Here is a 13068-nt window from a genome sequence, read left to right on the forward strand (position 1 = left end):
TTCATATATTTATTGGCAGGTAGAGTAGAAATTAATATTGTTTAGCGTTTGCCAACGACCATACCATGTTGAACACACCGGTTCTCGTCCGATCACCGAAGTTAAGCAACATTGGGCGCGGTCAGTACTTGGATGGGTGACCGCTTGGGAACACCGCGTGCCGTTGGCCCATTTTTTATGGTAATTTCATGTTTTTTTTTATTGAAGTGAAACTTCTTTAGCCGCGTCATGCAATTTCGAGAACCGGAGTAAAACCAACTCATGACCGAAACGAAAATGCGGGACCGATTAAAGTTCATTTGATCTAGTGAAAGTTTTGAAGTAAGATATAAATGTTTTTTAGGTAATCTCGACAACTGGCGTTGGTGGTGTAATGGTCAGCGTAGTTGCATTCCAAGCAGTTGATCCGAGTTCGATTCTCGGCCATCGCATATTAATTTTTTTTTTTGGTTGAATGTTAATTTTATAACTCATTGTTTGTAGTCATTGTTCTTTGAAATTTTTAAATTTTTAATCCATTGTAATTTTAAACATTATTTATTTTTCATATTATTTTTTTCGTCATTTAAATTATATTTTGTACTGGGGTGACATCTATCGGCAGAATATTTTTTAATTTTAAATTATATAGTTTATGGGGGTGACATCTATCGGCAGAATATAAATATATATTTTTTAATCTATTTAATTATATTGATTACGGGGGTGACATCTATCGGCAGAATCTTTTAATGTTTTTTGTTTTTAACGCCTTTTTTTTTTTCAATGGTTGACCATAATATCAATCCACTAAGTAATATTTTAGGCCTGTAGCATACTTGAAAAGTTAAAGAATGATATAAGATTGTTTATGATGTTAACGATAAAAAAATAAAAAAAACATAAAATTACCATAAAAAATGGGCCAACGGCACGCGGTGTTCCCAAGCGGTCACCCATCCAAGTACTGACCGCGCCCAATGTTGCTTAACTTTGGTGATCGGACGAGAACCGATGTGTTCAACATGGTATGGTCGTTGGCAAACGCTAAACAATATTAATTTCTATTCTACCTGCCAATAAATATATGAAAATTAGTATAAAAAAGCCCTAATAATACTGAAAACATTAGCAAGGTGTGTGCGACGTTGATAAAAATAATCATTACATACGCGCTTGAAAAAGATCGTAATTACATCCATAATTTTGAAGGAATTTTTTTTTTCAATGGTTGACCATAATATCAATCCACTAAGTAATATTTTAGGCCTGTAGCATACTTGAAAAGTTAAAGAATTTTATGATATTATTAATGATAGTAAAGATAAAAAAATAAAAAAAAACATGAAATTACCATAAAAAATGGGCCAACGGCACGCGGTGTTCCCAAGCGGTCACCCATCCAAGTACTGACCGCGCCCAATGTTGCTTAACTTCGGTGATCGGACGAGAACCGGTGTGTTCAACATGGTATGGTCGTTGGCAAACGCTAAACAATATTAATTTCTACTCTACCTGCCAATAAATATATGAAAATTAGTATAAAAAAGCCCTAATAATACTGAAAACATTAGCAAGGTGTATGCGACGTTGATAAAAATAATCATTACATACGCGCTTGAAAAAGATCGTAATTACATCCATAACTTTGCAGGAATTTTTTGAAGTGAAACTTCTTTACGCGCGTCATGCAATTTCGAGGACCGGAGTAAAACCGACTCATGACCGTGACGAAAAAACGGGATCATTTCGCTATAGGAGCCTAGCTAATATTATATACCTAGTTTAGGTCACTCTCCGAACTCAGCTTCGCGGTCTAGAGGCAGAGCGCACGACTGTGGTCGTGAAGAACCGAGGTTCGATCCCCGCTTTAACTAATTTTTTTTTTCTTTTTTTATAACTTTTAATTTTTTTTATCACATGCTACTTATAAATATGTCAATAGACAGAAAAAAAGAGAGAATGAAATGAAAAGAGAGAGAGAGAAGAATATTAGAAGTTTCACTTCTGTCTTGCGTAGGCTTGACACACCCATTTTTTTTTTTATCTTTACTATCATTAATAATATCATAAAATTCTTTAACTTTTCAAGTATGCTACAGGCCTAAAATATTACTTAGTGGATTGATATTATGGTCAACCATTGAAAAAAAAAATTCCTTCAAAATTATGGATGTAATTACGATCTTTTTCAAGCGCGTATGTAATGATTATTTTTATCAACGTCGCACACACCTTGCTAATGTTTTCAGTATTATTAGGGCTTTTTTATACTAATTTTCATATATTTATTGGCAGGTAGAATAGAAATTAATATTGTTTAGCGTTTGCCAACGACCATACCATGTTGAACACATCGGTTCTCGTCCGATCACCAAAGTTAAGCAACATTGGGCGCGGTCAGTACTTGGATGGGTGACCGCTTGGGAACACCGCGTGCCGTTGGCCCATTTTTTATGGTAATTTTATGTTTTTTTTATTTTTTTATCGTTAACATCATAAACAATCTTATATCATTCTTTAACTTTTCAAGTATGCTACAGGCCTAAAATATTACTTAGTGGATTGATATTATGGTCAACCATTGAAAAAAAAAAAGGCGTTAAAAACAAAAAACATTAAAAGATTCTGCCGATAGATGTCACCCCCGTAATCAATATAATTAAATAGATTAAAAAATATATATTTATATTCTGCCGATAGATGTCACCCCCATAAACTATATAATTTAAAATTAAAAAATATTCTGCCGATAGATGTCACCCCAGTACAAAATATAATTTAAATGACGAAAAAAATAATATGAAAAATAAATAATGTTTAAAATTACAATGGATTAAAAATTTAAAAATTTCAAAGAACAATGACTACAAACAATGAGTTATAAAATTAACATTCAACCAAAAAAAAAAATTAATATGCGATGGCCGAGAATCGAACTCGGATCAACTGCTTGGAATGCAACTACGCTGACCATTACACCACCAACGCCAGTTGTCGAGATTACCTAAAAAACATTTATATCTTACTTCAAAACTTTCACTAGATCAAATGAACTTTAATCGGTCCCGCATTTTCGTTTCGGTCATGAGTTGGTTTTACTCCGGTTCTCGAAATTGCATGACGCGGCTAAAGAAGTTTCACTTCAAAAAATCTTTGAAAAGTCATGGTAAATAATTTATATTTAATGCGATAGGTGGTTATTAGTTTAATGAACGTAGAAATCATGTGTTTTTTCTTAAAAATCATTTGATACAGAAAAATAAAGTTTCTACCGTTTCAGTTCTCGTTGCAGTATGGTTGGATTTCAGAAGATCGAAAGAGTCGGGAGAAAAGAGAACGAAAGTCTTTCTAAATGAATTTCCAATGCCGACTATTAAACATCATTGTTAACACTTGTGTAATTTAATTACTGTTATTTTTATTATAATATTATAATTAACTCAAAACGAAACGTTTGTGATTAATTGTCAAGAAGGAATTCACTTAAATTTTACAATATCGAAAGAATAAATTCAGAAAACCTTTATTGCTGTTAATATGTGTTGTCTTATATTAAGTAATATGTTAGTTAAATCCTCAGCATGGGAGATCCCATTGAGGATATCATTTAATCAATGTCTAACAAAAAAGAATAAAATAAAACACCTATTAAAAACATATATTTACTTAAACCATTTATTTTGGTATTGTTCTACGGGAGAAAATTTATTGATATCGAAAGAAGAAATTCAGAACACCTTGATTGTTATTTTTATTTCTTTTGTCTTAATTTAAATTAAACCGTTATTTTGGTATTGGATCTACGGCAGGTCTCATTTAAAACACACTCAGAGAATTAAATCAAAAAATGTTTCCAAAATTAAAGCCAATTATATAAATAATAATTAAGAATAATAATAATTCGTTTTCGGGTTTATCTTTCAATATCTTGGCAACCGCAACTCAATTGTTCGAGACCTAACAAATCCTCTTAAAAAGACAAATGATTTATTTTCGGGGAAGTATATCTTCCACTTGGAATTCTCCCTCAAGTTTATTCAGTGTCGAACAAAATGACAGACTTGTGGAAAAAGGAATAGAAAGAAGATTTCGGAAAAAGTTGACCGCAAAATAAAACAGCCCATCGACCGTTACTGCCAAGTCACTTGTCTGAAATAAACCCGTCTCAGGAAGAATGTTAAAATGTAAAATATAATCCGCGTTCTGGAAGATAAACGAAAACAATGGTTTATGTTACATTTTGAGCAAAACCAAATGTCTTTTTTTCAGTTTGGTCCTTTAGTAGTTACTTGTAGTTATTTAGATAATGATGCTTAGTGCTTTGATGATGCTTTTAAATAGTAATCTAATATACGAGAAAAAAAAACAAAATTCAACCATTAATTCATGACCAAATTTTTAAAATGTTTTCTCTCTTTTGTTTCAGGTAAACTGCGATTCTTATGTTTGTTGAATTCATTTATTCAAACGTTGGTAAGCTTTTTCCTCTTTTTTTAAAAGACTTGAGAAAACCTTTCAAATATTTTTAAGTTGGAAATTTTTTACACATTGACTTGTTTTTTATGTTCTTCGAAAACGGTAAAACAAAATGTTCCAAGTGTATGACATAAAAATATGAGTCATCTCTTACCAACCAGAGCTATGTGATTTTTATTATTAATAATGTAAATTTAGAAGACGTTGGACTTAATCAAATAGGTTTGGCAGTCCCTCTTTCTACTCTGGTAGAGTTGCTTTGAAGGATTGAGTGCTCGTCCTGTTCTAGCCCTTTGATTTTTGTGATTAAATTATTCAAAGGGGAGCACAGTGGATGGGAGGAGAAGGAACGCCAGATGAAATTTCGAGAAGCGAGTCGTATCAGTAACTGCATTTTTGATTGAAATCATATTATCTTGTATTGTGAATTCATTGACCTGTAAAGTTCTAGGAAGGAAACCGTTTATTTATATATACATGCCTGTATTATATTGTAATACATGTGTTGACTATATTATCCTTTCGATGGAATGAAAACGATCAGAAATATTATAATGCAGCTTAATGAAGTACATTATGTTGATTGAAAGGGAAGATTTCAGGTTTATTGTTCTTTTCAATCATTGATTGATAGGTCAACGAGCATGACTTTAAGGAAAAAAAATAATCAGTAGGTACTACCATTTTTACTTACATAATAAGCATGATTTTGAATCCTCAGTGTATTTATGGTACCAAGCCTGATTTGTATCAGTGTGGTTGGCCGAGGAAGGATGTAAGTAAACTGAATGCAAAACGTACACTGCAATCACTTAGATATATGTTGCGAATGGTGAGATACAAACATGGTGCAATTTTTAGCACAATTAGTATGCAAAAGGGACTAGGAGACGACATTCTCAATTTCTAACGTCATACATGATAAACTAATATGATAACACTATAATTTTGTTTTTTTTTTTTTTTAAGACAAACATTCCCGAGTTATGAATAACCTGACAATATTTTAAAATCTCCTACTACCATCGCATCAAGCGGAAAATGTTGCTTGTGTTGTGATTGAGGACTGAGTCATCCAATAATTGAACACGCTCCGCCTGCGTGGGACCCAAACGCGATTTCAAATCAAGGAAATAAAAAGTCAGGAATGCTCCGAAATTTTACGTACAAATGGCGTGATTATCAATAAGTAATATTACACGGTCAAGTAGTGTTGCAGTAAATTATCTTCTCAGTAATCTTGTACAAAAAAATGACGTGATTGTTAGTTAGGAATATTCCGCGATAAAGTAGTGTTGCGGTATATTATCTTCTCAGTCTCCTTGTGGAAACAAATGACGTGATTATTAGTTAGGAATATTCCACGATAAAGTAGTGTTGCGGTATATTATCTTCTCAGTCTCCTTGTACAAACAAATGACGTGATTATTAGTTAGGAATATTCCACGATAAAGTAGTGTTGTAGTATACTATCTTCTCAGTCTCCGTGTACAAACAAATCACTTGATTATTAGTTAGAAATATTCCACAATAAAGTAGTGTTGCGGTATATTATTATGTCAGCCTCCTTGTGAAAATTAACGGCATTTTTGCAAGTAAGTAATTTTCCATGAGAGAGGATTGTTGTGGAGTATTATATTCTCAACCCCAGGAACAAACAAATGAAATGATTGTGAAAGTTAATAAAATTTTTTGAATTGTCTCATTCACTGACGATTAAATACCGTCTTCCTCAACTAATGCTTAACGGAAAACATTAATTCAGAAAATAGTCATTGTCTCGACTATTGATCAGAATAGATTGGAAGTTTCTTCCATCCTTTGTGTTGTAGAACTTGTCATTTTCCATATGCTTATCGCTAATCTCGTTTAAGAAATGACACAACGAGAAAAAAAAAAATCTTTTCTTCCCGTTTTTAATTCATCCCTTTATCAAATGATATTTTACTAATAAAAAAAAGTCGATTTTTTCATTTTTAAAATAATGTTTTCATAAAATTCTAGCGTCCTTTGTGAGAATAATACACGTTCAAGGAAAGCCAATTCCCGGAAAAACAAAACACAGGAAAGGGTAAATTTCTCCGTTGGCGGCATGGAATAAAGGAGAATACAAGAAAACCGACGTGGGCGTGTTTCGTGAGTCAAAAGTCTGGCAAAGCAGGCCTTAAATTATCAATACAAAACTGTGTTTTATCGTTCTAAAATTTAAACGATTAGACGATATACGATATCAGGCAAGTGTACTCGTAATCTTTGGCGGCTCGTGACATTTAGGTGTACTAGGGTGCTAATATTACAAAAATGGCATTATTGATAGTGTTGTAGCTAAAAAAGATTTCTTTTTTGTTTTCGAGAATTCGGTTTTTTGTTTGAAGATTTTCAGGAAATGCGGCGTACGGCCAAACTGGAATATCCCAATAGAGACAAAAATGGGCTGAAACCAAAAGATATAAAGTCAGTGGTTACTGTGGTTTCCATTCAGATTAAAATGAAAGACATTTCTAGTTTGTATAACCTATTCAGTAGATGGCGGTATAACAAGTACTATTATAAGGCGGCGTAGCGCGGCAGCCACACAAAGCAGAGATATTCGAACCAACACAAGCTTTCCTGGAGGCGGCTTCTGAAATCTTCTATGTACATGACGTAAGCTTTTAGATAAGGCTTCTACGAATTTCTCAGTATATTTTTATAGATGATATTGAAACTTACATGTTTATAGTAAGGTGTCTACATTATTTTACGCTGCCCGCCCGCCACCGTCGAACAATCAGCTTTATGTATGGGAAAAGATTGCACAAATAATTTAGAATTGAAACATCATTATTTATGATTGGTCGTGCACAATAAATGCAGCCAATTTGATGCTTTGTATATTTTCACATGGATCACAAGTCACAACTACGGCTTGCAAATTATTCCTGAAGAATTGATGTTTTTTGGAAATCTTCCTTTATATTTAAATTGGGAATTGGGAATCTGTCATTCACAGAGATATACATTGTTGAAAACACGGAACAGGAAGGAGTTAATGAATAATAAAATGTTCAATTTAGGCATAATAAGAATGACAGTTGTTCGGGTAAAACGTGACCTTTCCCGAATAATTGCCTAAATGGATAAAGGTAAATTAATAAAGGTAAATATTCGGAATCGCTGGACATAGAAAATTGGAAATATTTTTAAATAAAACATTGTAATTTACCTTAATTACTATATTCCTGATATGAGCGGCTTGCAATAATTGAAAAACGTAAATTTAAAAAAATAATGTAATCCAATATTCAGGCAAAATAGTGCGAACTTAAAAAGCATAAATTATTTATTAAGCTAATATTATGATTATTATTTTATTTAACCTAAGCTATAATAACCTAACCTATAACAACCCAACCTAACCTAACCTGACCTATCCTTACCTTTAATAATCCAACCTACCTTAACCTTTAACTAACCTAACCTAACCTAACCTATCCAAACCTAACCTAACCTATAATAATCCAACCTAACCTAACCTTAACTACATTCTAACCTAACCTATATCCTAACCTAACCTATAATAACTCAACCTAATCTAATATAACCCAACCTAATCTATCATATAATAACCCAACCTAACCTATAATAACCCAACCTAACCTATAATAACCTATCCTAACCTAACCTATAATAATCCAACCTAACCTAACCTAACCTATATCCTAACCTAACCTATAATAATACAACCTTACCTATATCCTAACCTAACCTATAATAATCCAACCTAACCTATCCGAACCTATCCTAACCTAACCTATCCTAACCTAACCTAACCTATAATAATCAAATCTATGCCCTCTGTCGGCTAATAGGAAAACTTCTCCAGTCTCCGGTAAAGGAGGGATTGACATTTCCAATGAACCTTAGAATGTATGATTATTGACAAACGTCAAATATATAAAACGTAATTGTGGATAATTTTTAATGTAATGTAATTAATCCAATGTATTTAACTTTATAAAACATATTTTCTTCGATATTATCCAAAAATTATATGAGCAAATACGATGCTTTTGAAGAAATCTCGTATTACATGAGGCGATCCAATTTTGGTATGAAATCGGGTCTTAATTTTCAAGTTAGCGGAATTTACCCGAAACATACGATTTGAATTCGACCAATCAGAGGGCTTACACCGTCCAGACGCTAGCGTAATAATACTCGTACTATCAGATATAAAATTAACTGATCTATCAATATTTTGGTCTACGAGAATAAATCTCATTTCAATTAGAAAAGTCATCTGAGAAAACCAATTTGCTATTTAGTGATGGTTCCAACGAGGAGAAAATATCAATTGTATGGTATTGAATCATCATCGACCGTAGACTTCATTCAGTGTTCAAATACAATGAGAATCAATAAATTCATTTCATACAATAGCGAGGCCTCGACAACTTTTATTGCTCTCTATTGCGCACAATAGCCCACACATTATACGAGCTTTTAAATGATAAACAAAGGAAACCGTGAAAGAAGGGAAGTGCTGAAAATGTTTCATTGAAACCTGAAAGTCCACAATGCAGCCAGCCACCGGAAAGGGAAGTTGTGAACACAGCCTTACTTATTTCTCCGCAAGAGGTGGCCTGGGAAGAAGCATTTTGAAAATAAACGTGATTATTTATAGCTCTGTTTGGAAACCAATAGTGAAATGAAAACAGCGATTGTTTGTGGCTCAGAAAATTAACCAAATAAAAGGCATATATTTGAGTAGATCCTACACAAATAATATTTTTAGACGGCTAGTGTTTTCTAGAGCGATACATGTGACAAGTACAAAATAGTGTTGCAACAAATACCCTAATAATATTTGATGACCTTCGTGGATGAGGAGTAAAGCTCTCAACTAGCAAGTCGAAGGTCGCGGGTTCAAATCCCGCGAGCAAGTAAATTTTATTTGATAAACCTGTGTTATTTCACAATTTATTAATTTAAACTAGTTTACTTGTGACACCTTCCAGAGTGGATGCTACTCTCAGTATCTCCCTGATGTAAGACCACCAGAATTGAAACGTTGCTTCAAATAGCTTTAGTCGTTTTTGGTGACCAGATCTGAATGGCCCAGGACTCCCCACCTTCCTCTCTTATCCATTTCCTTCTCCTCTCTGCTACTTTCCGCCTCACAACATACCCCAATTTGGTATGCCATAATCTTACTGGCTACAGACGGTTGAGAGCAGTTGGGACTCTGTGCAGAGAAGTGTCTAAAGATAAAGTCTGTAAAGATAAAGGAAATTGATGTGAATACTCGGTTTACTATATTACGACTACAAAACAATATTCGTTAGTCTCCCAGTTCTTCTTTTAAGTTCTTTTAGAAGCAAATGAAAACATTGTTTTATGAAATAAAATCAATATTATATGCATGGAGAAAGCAATCACCCGAAGTTGCATAACAAAGGCATAAAAATCTCAATGGCATTATAATTATTCAATACATGTTATTCATACAAATCTAATAAAAAATATACTTACCACCGTTTATGAAGAGGATAGCTATTCAAAGGTGTGTGTATTCGAATGAAATAGCAATATGAACGGCCTGCTAAAGTATGTCCACTAAGGTGGAGCGGTCTAGTATGGAGAAATTTTTTTTTCGTAATATAGAATTCGACATACGCGGGATTGGTGCTCCGTTATGTACTTATTTTAAATAAAAAATATAAAAAAATATTTATTTATAATTACGACATCGCCACAACTTTGAATTTTTGATAAAAACACTGAAAACACCAATAATGTTCTCCCGATTCTTAGAAATGCTTATAATTATGTTAAAAAAATGAGTGTTTATTTATTACTTATGATATAATTACATTATTATTTTATAGTAAAATTATAAAGTAGGACTGTAGGAACAGTTAAACTATTCCCACACAGCAACGAATCCTTCTACCCCAAACGCGTATCAAACAGAGTGAAGTGTATCGCGTATCATCTTGGCGAAGTTTCCGATCCGCTAGACATTATCTAGTAGATCGGGGTACTGACGCTATTCCTTCTTGTAGTTTAAACTTTAGACTCTCAAAAAAATGTGCTTTGTCTTCAATTCCTCAAGAAATAATGCAAAGTGAAGCACAACCAAATAATTCTCACCATGAGGTGAAAGACTTCCCTGTTGTGGCCAGAACACTAGACAGATATTGTATTTCAGATCGAGCAGGAGCTGCAATTGTTTTCGCTATATTACAAGATGTTGGCTAAATTTCACAAAACGATACATCTCGCGTTGTGGATAGGAGTAAAATTCGTCGAGCTCAAATTGAGAAAAGAACTGCCCTTACTAGTAAGCCGTTAGTAATCGATTCCAATCAATTTGGTTTATACTTCGACGGATGGAAGGACAAAACTTTAAGCATGTAGGACAACCGGCGAAAAACAATAACTGAAGAACATGTTAGTTTAGTAAAAGAACCATGTAGCGAGTACATGGGACAAATTTCATTAAAAACCGGAAAATCTGAAGCAATAAGTAATGGAATTATTTCATTACTGTCTTCGAAAGATATTGCTTTGGAAAAAATTGTTGCAATTGGATGCGACGGAACTGCAGTTAATACGGGGTATAAAGGAGGTGTTATTCGGCACCTTGAATCACATCTCAAACGGCCTTTACAGTGGATTGTCTGTCAATTACAAGCAAACGAACTCATTTTACGACATCTCTTTGAGAACATCGACGGAACCACGACTGGACCGCAAAGTTTCACTGGAATTATTGGTAAATCTTTAAATAAGTGTAAACAACTTTCTGTCGTGAAATTTAAAATCATTCAATGTTCATTACCAAGTATCAAATACACAGGATTTAAGTACAGATCAGCTGTATCTACTGAAAATGTGTAAAACTATTGACTCCGGATTCTGCAATGAAAATTTATCAAAAACAACTCCCGGTAAAATTGTACAATCCAGGTGGCTCACTACAGCGAATCGGATTCTTCGGCTTTACATTTCTACCCTAAAACCATACAAAAATATGGTAACTTTAACGACATTTGTATTAACAGTTTACGCACCTATGTGGTTCAACATTAAGACCAAACCATTATGTCTTTCCGGTGCAAGGCATTTACACGAAACAATAGTGCTTTCACGGTATTTGCCCAGTGATTTAAAAGATATTATTGATCCAGTAATCCAGTGTAATGGCTTTTTTGGGCATCACGAAAATATATTGTTAGCCATGTTAAACGACAACCGAAAATACGTAAGAGAGTTGGCGTTGAGAAGAATATTGAAAGCTCGGCAAATGAAAATGCAATCAGACTTTATTCGTACCTTCAAAGTGCCTATTTGGTGCCTTTCAAATTCATGTTATAAAGTGGGAAAATATAACCGAGCCGCCACTAACCAAATTTGTAAGTGACGAGACAATTTTACAAGCCATTACCGATCACACAATAATTGAGGATGTCATACTACCAATGATAAAGAATTTTCCTTGCCACACTTAAGCTACAGAGAGATGTGTGAAAATTGTAACAGAAGCCTCAGCCGTTGTTTGTGGACCCTTGAGGCGAGATGGACAAGGTTAGAGTCACGACACCTTATTCCTATTTTTAACACCAAAATGCAGTACCGTTCATAATAGCTTTTGTAATTTTCAAGTTTTTCAGTGCGGTAAATAATAAATGTACATCTTTTATTTCCACCATTTGTTCCATTCTAACAATCTACGAATGTATTGTCTGTAAAATAAATGGTAAATTACAAATTTTATGTGTGTTTTATTTCGCGTATACGAGTTATAAATACTTAGGTAAAATCGTGAAAATGATAAAATATAAAGCTTTGGCGATGTCCGGGTATTGTGAATATATATTTTTTTAATTATTTTTGTTGTAATTGTTAATATATGGAGCATCTTTCCCAACTATGTCGATTTCGGAATTCTCAAAAAAAAAATTTCACTCCACCTTAATGTCCACTGAACCTAGTTCTATGAAACCACGCGCGTTGTCTAAGTAATTGATAATTCATCTAAGGTATAGCCACCCATATATATATATATATAGGTGGCCATAACTTATAAGATATATATAAGAATATAATAAGATATAAATATATACCTTATTAAGTTATATAATTTCACGAGAAAATCAATGGATTTTCTGTAATAATGAAAACACTAACAAAGGATGCATTGTACTACTATAAGGCTTATATTTATACATTTAGCTACGTCTCTTACGAGGTAGAAATATGATACAAAGAGGATAAGTTACAGGACCCAAACAAACTCAAATCCGTAATCCGTTAATTCTGGATGCTCGTATAATTTGGGTTAAAAAATATAATAAAACCAATCATTTTCACGCTCGTTTTTCCTCACTTTTAATTTAATTATAGCAAATTTAAAATGCTCTGACTCTTATTCGACTACCATCCGTTACAATTATTCACCAACTGCTCTAAAGCTGGACACACTCAGCGTAGTCATTTGGCCGCAAGATATTTGTGTAGAGTCCATTAGTAGACGCACGGGGGATCACACTGCCGACTTGAGTCACGCCGTGCTAGGCCAGTTTGATCTATCTCACAATCGTGTGAACAACTTGACCTTGTGAG

At 33.5% G+C, this 13068-nt stretch overlaps 1 protein-coding gene and 4 non-coding genes across 5 annotated transcripts in view; 3 read left to right on the top strand and 2 right to left on the bottom strand.

Annotated features, from left to right (window-relative positions):
* Nucleotides 1–13068, top strand: part of SK (small conductance calcium-activated potassium channel) — a 695575-nt gene that overhangs the window by 432853 nt on the left and 249654 nt on the right. The gene's annotated exons all lie outside the window — the stretch shown is intronic.
* On the top strand, nucleotides 51–169 carry LOC149425653 (5S ribosomal RNA). The gene has a single exon (XR_016304650.1). It is a non-coding gene; the product is annotated as a 5S ribosomal RNA (ribosomal RNA).
* On the bottom strand, nucleotides 903–1021 carry LOC149425654 (5S ribosomal RNA). Its single transcript, XR_016304697.1, has one exon. It is a non-coding gene; the product is annotated as a 5S ribosomal RNA (ribosomal RNA).
* LOC149425655 (5S ribosomal RNA) lies at nucleotides 1345–1463 on the bottom strand. Its single transcript, XR_016304651.1, has one exon. It is a non-coding gene; the product is annotated as a 5S ribosomal RNA (ribosomal RNA).
* LOC149425656 (5S ribosomal RNA) lies at nucleotides 2309–2427 on the top strand. The gene has a single exon (XR_016304699.1). It is a non-coding gene; the product is annotated as a 5S ribosomal RNA (ribosomal RNA).

Source organism: Hesperophylax consimilis, chromosome 2, assembly GCF_061612785.1.
Source record: "Hesperophylax consimilis isolate HC1 chromosome 2, BYU_Hcon_1.0, whole genome shotgun sequence".
Lineage (NCBI taxonomy): Eukaryota > Metazoa > Arthropoda > Insecta > Trichoptera > Limnephilidae > Hesperophylax > Hesperophylax consimilis.